Genomic DNA, 13,174 nt, shown 5'->3' with positions numbered 1-13,174 from the left:
TGCCTGTAGTCCCAGCATTTTGGGAGGCGGAAGCCAGCGGATCACATAAGGTCAGGAGTTCAAGACCAGCCTGGTCAACATGGTGAAATCCCATCTCTACTAAAAATGCAAAAATTAGGCAGGCGTGGTGGCACACGTCTGTAATCCCAGCTACTCAGGAGGCAGAGGCAGGAGAATTGCTTGAACCCAGGAGGCAAAGGTTGCAGCGAGCCAAGATTGTGCTACTGCAGCACTCCAGCCTGGACAAGGCATTGAGACTCCGCCTCAAAAAAAAAAGTATACACACACACACACACACACACGTATACATATATATTACATATAATTTTCCCTCATATCTAATAAATGTTTTTTAATCACCCAATTTACATCTAGCATTCATGAAAGTACTCAGACTTCTGTGGATCTCCTTAATATTTTCAACTTGATTTTGATTCTTGGTAGTTAAGGCCTTTAGAAAATCACTGCCTGTTGTTGAATGTGAAAGACCTTTTGTTCTTAGATTCAGTGTTCACTTTACTTGAGCCTCTCCAATGCCACCTGTTATTACGCGCTTTGGGGGAGTTTTCTGAGATACCACACTGGACTTAAATATATGGGTTTTGGAGTCCCAGGCCTGAGTTTGAATCTCAGCTTCGCTGTTCACTAGCTCTGGGATTTGGAGCACGATAATGAACTGTTGGGACTCAGTGGCAGTTTTCATGTAATGAGCATAATAATATCTAGTAGGTTTGTTGTGAGGATTAAAATGAGACATAATAATATGAAGCATTTATTCTGGTTCCTAAAACATTGTAAATACTTTAGAAGTGGCTATTGTAATTTTAAAAAGACAATTATCAAAGTTAAACTTTGTTTTACAATAATTGCATTGTCTTTATTAAATTATATGGTTTCTTTTTAAAGTTGAAGATATATTTTCTGGTTAGAAAATATACCAGCATTGGCTGGACGCGGTGGCTCATGCCTGTAATATCAGCACTTTGGGAGGCTGAGGCAGGCAGACCATGAGGTCAGGAGTTCAAGACCAGCCTGGCCAACATGGTGTAACCCCATCCCTACTAAAAATACAAAAATTAGCCAAGCGTGATGGCGCACACCTGTAATCCCAACTACTCAGGAGGCTGAGGCAGGAGATTTGCTTGAACCTGGGAGGTGGAGGTTGCAGTGAGCTGAGATCTCACCACTGCACTCCAGCCTGGGTAACAGAGCAAGACTCTGACTCAAAAAAAAAAAAAGAAAAGAAAATATACCAGCATTAATTAGAGCATTCTGCTTGCAGTCCTACCTACCTCATACACAGATGATGTAATTACAATAAACATATCTAAAAAGAAATCAGAATAGCAAGATCCAGAATTCATGCCATAGGTAGCCATGAATGGTCATTTTTCTCATGGTTTGCTTGTTATTTGAAACTTTCTTAAATGACTTTAATGAATTAAATAAAACAGGGCAATGATTCTGGTAAACCTTTCTTCCTCCAGCCAACTGAGTATTCTGGATTCCTGGGATCATGTGTATTAGTTGAGAAAATTACTTAGCTTTTTAGAAGCTTAATTTCCTTATTTGTAAAATGGAAATAATAACACCTACTTCGTTAGGTTTGTATGAGACTTAAATGGATTTAGCATTTCACACACTGTCAGAATACAAAAAGGACACTTCATAATTGTGTTCTCTTTCCCTTTTCCTTCCTTCCAAACTGTGGAGCACCTAAACTGGAGCTTTGCAGCATACTGCTGAGATCTTAGCTGTACCCAATATGCTGCAATGGGAGTTTTCATAAGCAAATACGTGTGGCTGTTAAGTAACTAACTTAGGCCAGGTGTGGTGGCTCATACCTGTAATTACCTTGGGAAGCAGAAGTGCACAGATCACTCGAGGTCAGGAGTTCGAGACCAGCCTGGTCACTATGGTGAAACCCCATCTCTACTAAAATATAAATATGAACCAGGCATGATTGTACGTGCCCATAATCCCAGCTACTTGGAAGGCTGAGGCAGGAGAAGGGCTTAAACCCAGGGGCAGAGTTGCAGTAAGCTAAGATTGTGCCACTGCCAGCCTGGGTCACAGAGTGAGACTCTGTCCCCCCCCAAAAAAAAGGTGTCTTTTTTATTTTTTATACCTTGTTTCTAAGTAATTTATTATATAATTCTAGCAAAATATAACCAGGTGAAATAATTTTAATTTTCATTCAGTAATTTCATTTTTTAAATGAAAATCTACGTTTTCATGTGTGTAGACTGTTTAACAATGCAAAATAATAATCCTTCATAAAGGCAAAAAATTTGCTCAGATGTTTGTGCATTCATTTCACATGTAATTCTTAGTATCTACAGTGTGCTGGGCACTCTTCTACGAGGCACAAACACAAGTTCCTTCCTCAGAGATTGCACAGAGTCACATGTAATTCTTAGTATCTACAGTGTGCTGGGCACTCTTCTATGGGGCACAAACAAAAGTTCCTTCCTCAGAGGAAGGAGACAGGCTAAAAGAAAAAAAGAGAGAGAGAGAGATGATAAAAACAGTGTGATAAAGAGCTGAGAGGTTACATACAAGAAGCCCAAAAATTTGGGGAGGAAAGGAACTGAACTGGAAAGCTTTGGCAAGATTGTCTTTTTGCTGAACTTGAAGGTAAGTAGGAATTTCATGTGCATATATAAAGCTTACATACCACAATATTTTTCTGATATCTCTAAGTTTAAAAGGGTAAGAGTACTGTGTTGGGTTGAGTTGTATTGCATTGCGTTTTCCCCTCCAAAGCACAATTAGCTTGCCCCTGTCTTCCTATCACTGGATTTCTTTTCCTGGTACCTGCAGTAACCTTGACTGATGGAAAGAACACAGCTGCATTGGATTATCTATTTAGTGGGCTACTTTTAATCTTGTTCCTTGTCTCGCTTTGTCAGCTCCCTCTAAATCTTTACAATCCTATTTCAACTACCTCTAACTATAGAAGCTCATTTGCATGACACTGATTCTCTGTATTTTTATTTCAAAAAATTATATGATTTGAGGGATTCTGGCTCTTGATCCTAAGTTATTAAGTATTTGATAGGCTTCCTACACACCATGACCTTCAGCCAGAGTGGTCAACGATGTCTTCTTCATGTTTATAACCATAATAATTAAATGTTTTATAATTCATAGTTTAATATCCATGTTCCATGCAGGAATTGTAAACGTCATGAGATCAGGAACTGTGTCTATGTTGTCCATTACCGTATCTCTAGCATGCAGTTTGATACCATGCATAGTCATTCATTCAACAAATATGTGACTATTAAGTGGCAGGCTTTCTTCTAAGCATTGCAGAGTTAATAGGTAATAAACTAAGTTTCTGCCCTTGTGGAGCATACACTCTAATAAGGTTGAAAAGACAGTAAATAAAGTAATAAATATATAAGCAGTCAGATATTGATTACTGATATGATAAAGAAGAAAACAAGGTAAAGAAATAGAAAATGATATTGGTTGCCAAGGACTATCTTAGATGGGGTTTTCAGGGAAGGCCTTGTTTAGCAGAAACCTGAACATATAGACAGAGGTAGCCATGCCCACTTCTAGGGGAAGAGTTTGCCCAGCAACAAAACAACACGTGCAAAGACAGGACTGTGTTGGAGTGTTTAACAAACAGCAGAGACACTACTGTGGTTAAGGCAGAGGAAGCAAGGAGAAGAGGGATTTAAGGAGTCAAGCTCTTAGAAGATAGATCAGGTAGAGAATAGTCAGGAGGCAACTGTAGTAATTCATTCAGTAAGAGGTGACCATGGTTCAGACCAGGTTGGTACAAGCAGAAGTGTTGAACAGGTCAGATTCTGGAAATATTTGTAAGACAGAGGCAGTCGGATTTTGTGAATGATTGCTTGCGGGGTGTGTGTGAAAGAGGGAAGTCAAGGATGACCGTAGATTTTCTGACTTAAAGCTACGAAAAAAGAGGCTGCAATTTGATGAGACAGGAAGGACACAAAGAAAAGCAGGCTTGGAGTAGAGGAGAATTAGGAGTTCTGTTTGAAAAATAAGGCATTGTATGCTTTTTTTCCTCACACAAAAAAGAAAGAAGAGGGAAATAATGCAGCGTACATGTCAGTGCCTCAGTAATATTCATTGGAATGAATGAATGAAACACTTCTGTATTTTTTTTTGTTCTTAGGATTCCAAACAAGAGGAAATGGAGGCTGTACAGCTCTCAGAGTAGCAACATTAATAATGAGATAAACTCCACATTAAATAGGTTGAAGAAAAAAATAACAATAATGAAATAAACAGAACTGCCTTCCACAGCCCTTTGAGTGCAAAGGTTCTCATACAGAATTCATTGGCAGACTCTGGGGGTCCAGGACTCAATGATACTATACTTAGTGTCATATTGTAACTTAGTATATCATAATTTAGTAAATATATACAAATGTGTTCTTTTCTGAGAAAATTCATCAAATTCCCTCTTCAAAATAGCTAATGTGAGTCAATATATTCATTCATTCAATGTACATTTAGTACGTATTAGCTCTTCCTCTTTTAGAAACCTCAATTTGAGTCCACAGTACAGTCATCCTTCAGTATACTTGGGGATTGATTAGGTTGAAAAAGTCCACGTATAAGTGGACCCACACAGTCCAAGCCCAAGTTGTTCAAGAGTCAACTGTAAATAGAATGTACAAGATTAAGAAAATGGTATTGTTCTTAGTTAAAAAAAAAAAAAAGGATATTACATGCTAGACACTGGACAAGGGAGTATGCATTAGATCCCCTACTGTGAAAGCAATTTGCGTAGTCAAGAGGATCACCTTGGGATGTTAGATAAACTTTGGTTAAAATAATCTCAAATCTCAAATTTGCTGCTTGCTTAGCTGTGTTACCTAGGTCAAGTTGCATCACTTTGTGATTTTGTAATTAAATGTTCAATCTAATGTGTAAACTGTCTGCCAAAAACGAGGTGCTCCATCTATGGCTAGATTTCTGCTGATGAGCAAACTACTTTGATTATAATTTAGCTTCTCAGGTAGATTTGTTTACAGGGAAACTTACTAGTTACAGAACATGGGCATCCAATCTGTAAAACGAGACCCTTTAAAGTTAAGTTTATATGAAATCAGTCCCCAGAATCCCTTCATCACTGAACAAGTAAATAAAATAAAATTTTGATTCCACACAATTCTACCTCTGGGAGTTGTACACTTACCAGGGTACCATCATTCTAAGGCAACTGAAATTTAAAGGCCCCTCCATAAAATATTAGGCATTATAAAATAAGTAAATTATTCATTATTGTGTCTGAATTTAACTGACCTTGAAAACTGATAAAATTTTGGCCGCTTTTAAAGATCTAGAAAAAGTTAAATAATCAAAATTTAGCACCTGACTGTTTTTTTATTTTCCATAGGTTATTGGGGGAGCAGGTGGTGTTTGGTTACATAAGTTTTTTAGTGGTGCTTTGTGAGATTTTGGTACACCCATCACCCGAGCAGTATGCACGGCACCCTATTTGTAGTCTTTTCTCCCTCACCCCTCCCACGCTTTCCCCCGAGTCCCCAAGTCCACTGTGTCATTCTTAAGCCTTTGCATCCTCAGAGCTTAGTTCCCACTTATAAGTGAGAATAGATGATGTTTTGTTTTCCATTCCTAGGTTACTTCACTTAGAATAATAATCTCCAATCTCATCCAGGTCACTGAAAATGTCATTAATTCATTCCTTTTTATAGTTCAGTAGTATCCCATCATTTTTATATATATATATATATATATATATATAATAATTTTCTTATCCACTCATTGATTAATGGGCATTTGGGCTGATTCCATGTTTTTACAATTGCAAATTTTGCTACTAAAAGCATGCATGTGCAAGTATCCTTTTTGTATAATGACTTCTTTTCTAGGCCAAGCACGATGGCTCACGTCTGTTATCCCAGCACTTTGGGAGGCTGAGGCAGGTAGATCACCTGAGGTCAGGAGTTCAAGATCAGCCTGGCCAACATGGTGAAACCCCCATCTCTTAAATATATATATATAATTTTTAATAAAAATGACTTCTTTTCCTCTGAGTAGGTACCCAGCACTGGGATTGCTGGATCAAATGGCAGTTCTACTATTTCTTTACGGAATCTTCACACTGTTTTCCATAGTGATGTACTAATTTACATTCCCACCAGCAGTGTAGAAGTGTTCCCTGTTCACTGCATCCATAGCAAACATCTATTATTTTCTGATATTTTGATTATGGTGATTCTTGCAGGAGTAAGGTGGTATTGCATTGTGGCTTTGATTTGCATTTCCCTGATTATTCGCGATGTCAGGCATTTTTTCACGTTTGTCAGCCATTTGTGTATCTTCTTTTGTGAATTGTCTATTCATGTCCGTAGCCCACTTTTTGATGGAATTGTTTGTTTATTTTCTTGCTGATTTGTTTGACTTCATTGTAGATTCTGGATATTAGTCCTTTGTCAGATGTATAGACTGTGAAGATTTCGTCCCACTCTGTGTGTTGTCTGTTTACTCTGCTGGCTGTTCCTTTTGCCAGGCAAAAGCTCTCTAGTTTAATGGAGTCCCAACTATTTATCTTTGTTTTTATTGCACTTGCTTTGGGTTCTTGGTCATGAAATCCTTGCCTAAGCCAATGTCTAGAAGGGTTTTTCCAGTGTTATCTTCTAGAATTTTTATATTTTTACATCTTAGTTTTAAGTCCTTAATCCATGTTGAGTGATTTTTCTATAAGGTGAGAGATGAGGATCCAGTTTTATTCTCCGACCTGTGGCTAGCCAATTATGCCAGCATCATTTGTTGAAAAGGGTGTCCTTTCCCCACTTTATGTTTTTGTTTGCTTTGTTGAAGATCAGTTGGATGTAAGTATTTAGGCTTATTTCTGCATTATCTATTCTGTTCCATTGGTCTATATGCCTATTTTTATACCAGTACCATGCTGTTTTGGTGACTATGGCTTTATGATATAGTTTGAAATCAGGTAATGCAATACCTTGAGATTTGTTATTTTTGCTTAGTCTTGCTTTGGCTATGTGGGCTCCTTTTTAGTTCCATATTAATTTTAGAATTGTTTTTTCTAGTTCTATGAAGAATGATGGTATTTTAATGGGAGTTGAGTTGAATTTGTAGCTTGCTTTTGGCAGTATAGTAATTTTCACAATATTAATTCTACCAGTTCAAGAGTATGGGATGTGTTTCCATTTGTTTGTGTTGCCTGTGATTTATTTCAGCAGTGTTTTGTAGTTTTCCTTGTAGAGTTCTTTCACCTCCTTGGTTAGGGATACACTGATTTGTGTACCTTAATTTTGTATTTGGAAACTTTGCTGAATTCTTTTTTTGAGATGGAGTTTCGCTCTTGTTACCCAGGCTGGAGTGCAATGGCACGATCTCGGCTCACCGCAACCTCCGCCTCCTGGGTTCAGGCAATTCTCCTGCCTCAGCTTCCTGAGTAGCTGGGATTACAGGCACGCGCCACCATGCCCAGCAAATTTTTTGTATCTTTAGTAGAGACGGGGTTTCACCATTTTGACCAGGTTGGTCTCGATCTGTTGACCTCGTGATCCACCCGCCTCGGCCTCCCAAAGTGCTGGGATTACAGGCTTGAGCCACCACGCCTGGCTGCTGAATTCTTATATCAGTTCTACAAGCTTTCGGGAGAAGCCTTTAGGGTTTTCTAGGTAAACGATCAAATCATCAGCAAACAGCGACAGTTTGACTTCCTCTTTACTGATTCAGATGCCTTTTATTTGTTTATTTATTTTTGTCTGATTGCTCTGGCTAGGAGTTGCAGTACTATTTGAAGAGGAGTGATGAGAGTGGGCATCCTTTTCTTGTTCCAGTTCTGAGGGAATACTTTCAACTTTTCCCCATTTAGTATTATGTTGGCTGTGGGTTTGTCATAGATGGCTTTTATTACATTGAGGTATGTCCTTTGTATGCCAATTTTGCTGATAATTTTAATCATAAAGGGATGCTGGATTTCGTCTAATGCTTTTTCTGCATCTATTGAGATGATCATGTGATTTTTGTTTTTAATTCTGTTTATGTGGTGTATCACATTTATTGACTTGCATATGTTAAACCATCCCTGAATCTCTGGTATGAAACCCACTTGATTAGGGTGGATCATCTTTTTCATATGTTATTGAATTCAGTTAGCTAGTATTTTGTTAACTTCACCATCAAAGTTCATCAGGGAAATTGGTCTGTAGTATTCTTTTTTGGTTTTGTCCTTTCCTGGTTTTGGTATTAGGATGATGCTGGCTTCATAGAATGATTTAGGAAGGGTTCCCTCCATCTGACTCTATCTTGTGGAATAGTGTCAATAGAATTGGTACCAATTCTTTGAATGTCTCGTAGAATTCTACTGTGAATCTGTCCAGTCCTGGACTTTATTGTTGTTGGAAATTTTTAAGTTACCATTTCAATCTCGCTGGTTGTCATTGGTCTATTCAGGGTATCTAATTCTTCCTGATTTAAGCTAGGAGGGTTGTATCTTTCCAGGAATTTATCCATCTCTTCTAGGTTTTCTAGTTTATGTATATAAAGCTGTTTATAGTAGCCTTGAATAATCTTTTGTATTTCTGTGATGTCGGTTGTAATATCTCTCGTTTCATTTCTTATTGAGCTTATTTTTATTTTCTCCCTTCTTTTCTTGGTTAATCTTGCTAATGGTCTATCAATTTTATTTATCTTCTCAAAGAACCAGCTTTTTGTTTCATTTATTTTTTGTATTTTTGCGTGGGTTTCAATTTCATTTATTTATGCTCTGATCTTGGTTATTTCCTTTCTTCTGCTGGGTTTGTGTTTGTTTTTTTTTCTTGTTTCTTTGGTTCCTTGAGGTGTGACCTTAGACTGTCTGTTCATGCTCTTTCAGAATTTTTGATGTAAGGATTTAGGGCTTTGAATTTTCTCTTAGCATCACCTTTGGTGTATCCTAGAGACTTTCATTGATTGTGTCATTATTGTCTTTCGGTGCAAAGAATTTTTTAATTTCCATCTTGATTTCGTTTTTGATCCAATGATCACTCTGGAACAGGTTATTTAATTTTCATGTATTTGCATGCTTTTGAAGGTTCCTTTTGGAGTTGATTCCCAGTTTTATACCACTGCGGTCTGAGAGTCCTTGATATAATTTCAATTTTCTTAAATTTATTTAGTCTCATTTTGTGGCCTATCATATGATCTATGTTGGAGAAAGTTCCATGTGCTGTCAAATAGAATGTATATTCTGTAGTTGTTGGATAAAATGTTCTGTATATGTCTGTTAAGTCCATTTGTTCCAGAGTATAGTTTAATCCATTGTTTCTTTGTTGACTTTCTGTCTTGATGACCTGTCTAGTGCTGTCAGTGAAGTATTGAAGTCCCCAAGTATTATTGTGTTGCTGTCTATCTCATTTCTTAGGTCTGTTAGTAATTGTTTTATAAATTTGGGAGCTCCAGTCTTAGGCACATATATGTGCACATATATGTTTAGGATTGTGATTGTTTCCTGTTTGGACAAGGCCTTTTATTATTATAATGCCCCTTTTTATCTTTTATAACTGCTGTTGCTTTAAAGTTTGTTTTCTCTGATCTAAGAATAGCTACTCCTGCTTCCTTTTGGTGTCCTTTTACATGAAATATCTTTTACCACCCCTCTATCTTTAGTTTATGTGAGTCCTTATGTGTTAGGTGAGTCTCTTGAACGCATCAAGAGAGTTGGTTGGTGAATTCTTATCCATTCTGTAATTCTTTATCTTTTAAGTGGAGCATTTTGGCCATTTGCATTCAATGTTAGTGTTGAGATGTGAGGTACCATTCTATCCATTGTACTATCTGTTGCCTGTACACTTTGGTTTTTTGTTTTTTAAATTGTATTTTTGTTTTATAGGTCCTGTGAGACTTATGCTTTAAAGAGGTTTTGTTTCCATGTGATTGTTGTCTCTCTTCTGGATCTAGACATCTAGATCCAGAAAGTTTACCAGGCTCTGGGCTGCTACTGGGGATTGTCTGCACTGAATCCTGTGATGTGAACCATCTGTGGGTCTCTCATCTGAGGATACCAGCACATGATGGAGTGTTTCCTGGGTGCTGCAGGAGCAATATGCTTCCTTCAGAGAGTCAGTGGGTCCTCCCAGGTTTTCTGATCTATTCTTACAGTCATTCTGGAGCAAAAATTCATGACACGAGTCTCCACACACTGCCCTGTCTGTCTGAGTTGGAGCTGCAATCTAGTCCTGCCTCCCATCCACTAAGATCCCTCCTCTTAGGAAGTAAGTCCTCCAGCCCTCAACATGGTCAGAGCTGGCCTCAGAGACTCACACCTGATGTTGATCACTCCTTGGAATATTGGAAATTCAGTGCACTTAAGAGTCAAACTAATTTAGATTTGCATCCTGGCTTGCTAATTACTGACAGCATTGTAGCCTTGAGAAAATTATTTAACTTCCCTTGTTGTGGAAAATCTTACCTGACGAGAAACCCAAGCGGCACTCAGGGGATCGGAGGAACACACTTTATTACGCCAGCAGGCCCAGAAGCGTTCACACCCAAAAGTCTGGACACCGGCTAAGAAAAGTACAGTTTTAATAAGTAAAGGGGCAGGGGAAGTAACTCAGGACTTTAGATAACACAGCAGGTTTTAGACAACGCGGCAGTTTTCCTTAAGGCTTTTCAGTTAGTAAGCAATAAGCTGAGATACAGAAGCAGAAAGAGGAAGTCACTAACAAAAATAGGGGCAGTTTTAAAATAGGGACGGTTGCTGACTACATGCTGTCAAAATCCTGGGCAAAATTTTCACTTCACTCTGAACCTTGTTGTTGTTGTTTTTTTATCAGCATAATGGGAACAGATTCTTCTAATGGTAAATAGAAATGATTGACATAAGACTTCACACCAGGCCTGTCATAAATTGGGTCCTCAATTACAGTAAATATTAAGGTAATTATTATTATGTTTTTCCTATGAGATAGTCCCTGGAGCTTACTATTAAATTAATAATTCACCATAATTATATTACTTTCTAGTTAAATAACATAATCAAATATGAAGGATTCAAAGAAATTCAGAGTAGGGGAAAAATTATTGGAGAAGAGAGAATGGTTGTACCAGAAAATTTTAAGATTTTAAATCTTTTAGGGGCTGGGGACAGTGGCTCAGGCCTGTAATCCTAGCACTTTGGGATGCTGAGGTGAGTGGATCACCTGAGGTCAGGAGTTTGAGATCAGTCTGGCCAACATAGTGAAATGCCGTCCCTACAAAAAAAACAAAAATTAGTCAGGCATGGTGGCACATGTCTGTAGTCCCAGCTACTCAGAGGCACAAGAATCACTTCAGCCCAGGAGATGGAGGTTGCAGTGAACTGAGATTGTGTCACTGCACTCCAACCTGGGCAACAGAGTGAGACTCCATTTCCAAAAAAAAAAAAAAAAAAAAAACAACCTTAGGTAAATATGAAATATGAAATAATGCTAAACTGTATAACTTTTTGCCTTAAATATGCCTAGAGAATTTTGCAGTCTGTAGTGGAAATATTGTTGCCTATTACACTTCCCTAAAACTAGCTTTGGATTTAGCTTTCTCAGACATAACAGATTATCTATATGATACAAGCTTCCTAATTTTTGTTGCTGCTGCCACTTCTTCCACAGGCCTGCCCCTAACATTAACAGAACTGGGGCAAGTAAACAAATGGATACTTGTGTAATGTTATATCGCACTCAGCACAGAAAGTCAACACCAGAACAAAAGAATGCCAAATTACAGGGTTTATTGCCGGCGACCACGGAGGACTCACGTCTCTCCAACCCGTGGCCCCGAAAGAAGAGTGACAAGACCTTTTTATACCCGCAAAACCACCTTGGGAGTGGGGGTGAGGAGCGGAGATGGGAATGAAGGCTGTCAACCACCTCCTAGGCTGAGACGAGGGTGAGGGGGCTCCAGACATTCCAAGGGCCAGGGGACTTTTGTCATTCCGATTGCCACCTAAGTGGTTTACAGAGGTCAAGGTAAACATTAGTTTATACATTATTTGGACAGGTGTGGGGTCCACATAATTTTAGGTTACTTGGCGCCAGGATGGAATTATCTGGGGGTGCTTACTTTGGTAAACAAAGGCCAGCAATTCTGGCAGTTACAGATAAGAGAAAGTATGCAGCTTGTCCTCTCTTTGCATTTTGCAAGGTAATCTTAGTAGTTTACGGAAGCCATGGCTAGCAGTCATTGTGAGGAGAATGGAAATAGTTTTCCCATTTTAAAATGGCATTGTACTGGTTCTAATTCTAGGCTAGCTATATCACAGTACTACAATAATAAATATTTAAAATGAAGCTAATGAGCTATTAAAATGAGTTTTTGTCCTCAGCTTTAAAAACAAACCTTCATAACAAAAAAATTAGAAATCTATAAAACAATGATTTTGATATGATTAAAACTTAGCAAAATGTCAAAGACAACTGAATTTAATTATTATTGTACATGTCTCGTTAGGTCTGTTGATGGGGCAGGGATACTCATATTAGTAATAAAATAGAGATCTACATAAATGGTAAGTTATTATGTATTCTATATAATTTACTTTTCTGCCTTCTCAAACAAATAACTAACTATATTGTGATACTCAAGATTTTAATTATTGTTAGTAGTGCTGTTACATAACACTTTGAGTCATTGTAGATTGTAGTCATTTTCATCAATTCCTACTTGTATAAACTTTGCATTGTCTCAACACAATTTATAAAATGAAACAGCTTCAGAATTAAATCATGCATTTTAAATATTATATTCAAACATTGCAATGGGTTCCCACAAATCAACTGTAGATGCTTCTTGACTTAAAATGTGATTATGTCCCAATAAACCTATCATAAATTGAAAATATCATAAGTTGAAAATGTGTTTAATACCCAATACACCCACCATAAGGTAGAAAAATTATAAGATGAACCATCATAAGTACAGGAACATGTGTATACTGTAGTCTAAGTTTTTGCTCATGAAAAAGTAGCTTGACTTCAAACTGGATGAAATGTACAAAATGTACAAAATAACAAAAGCAGAAGTATGGCACTAGAGAAAAGGGGAAAAATGAGTTGAGCCCTGTCCAGAGACCATTTCTAATCTGTGACATTAGAAAAAGGAAACCAAGCACAGCTCAGCAGTCTTGTTTAGTTAAAGAGTCAGAAATATGATCTTGGAGATAGAAGCAGCT

The 13,174-nt window shown here is 37.7% G+C and overlaps 1 protein-coding gene across 1 annotated transcript in view; it reads left to right on the top strand.

The window, feature by feature from the left end:
* Positions 1-2,427: 2,427 nt before the first annotated feature.
* The window catches only part of NIPAL1 (NIPA like domain containing 1), a 48,995-nt gene continuing 38,248 nt past the window's right edge, over positions 2,428-13,174 (top strand). The window contains exon 1 of the mRNA XM_008993379.5: positions 2,428-2,637. The gene's annotated coding sequence lies outside the window, so the exon portion shown is untranslated. The remainder of the gene's footprint in view (positions 2,638-13,174) is intronic.

The sequence above is a fragment of the Callithrix jacchus genome, chromosome 3 (assembly GCF_049354715.1).
Source record: "Callithrix jacchus isolate 240 chromosome 3, calJac240_pri, whole genome shotgun sequence".
NCBI lineage: Eukaryota > Metazoa > Chordata > Mammalia > Primates > Cebidae > Callithrix > Callithrix jacchus.
This window is presented reverse-complemented; position numbering and strand designations above follow the sequence as displayed.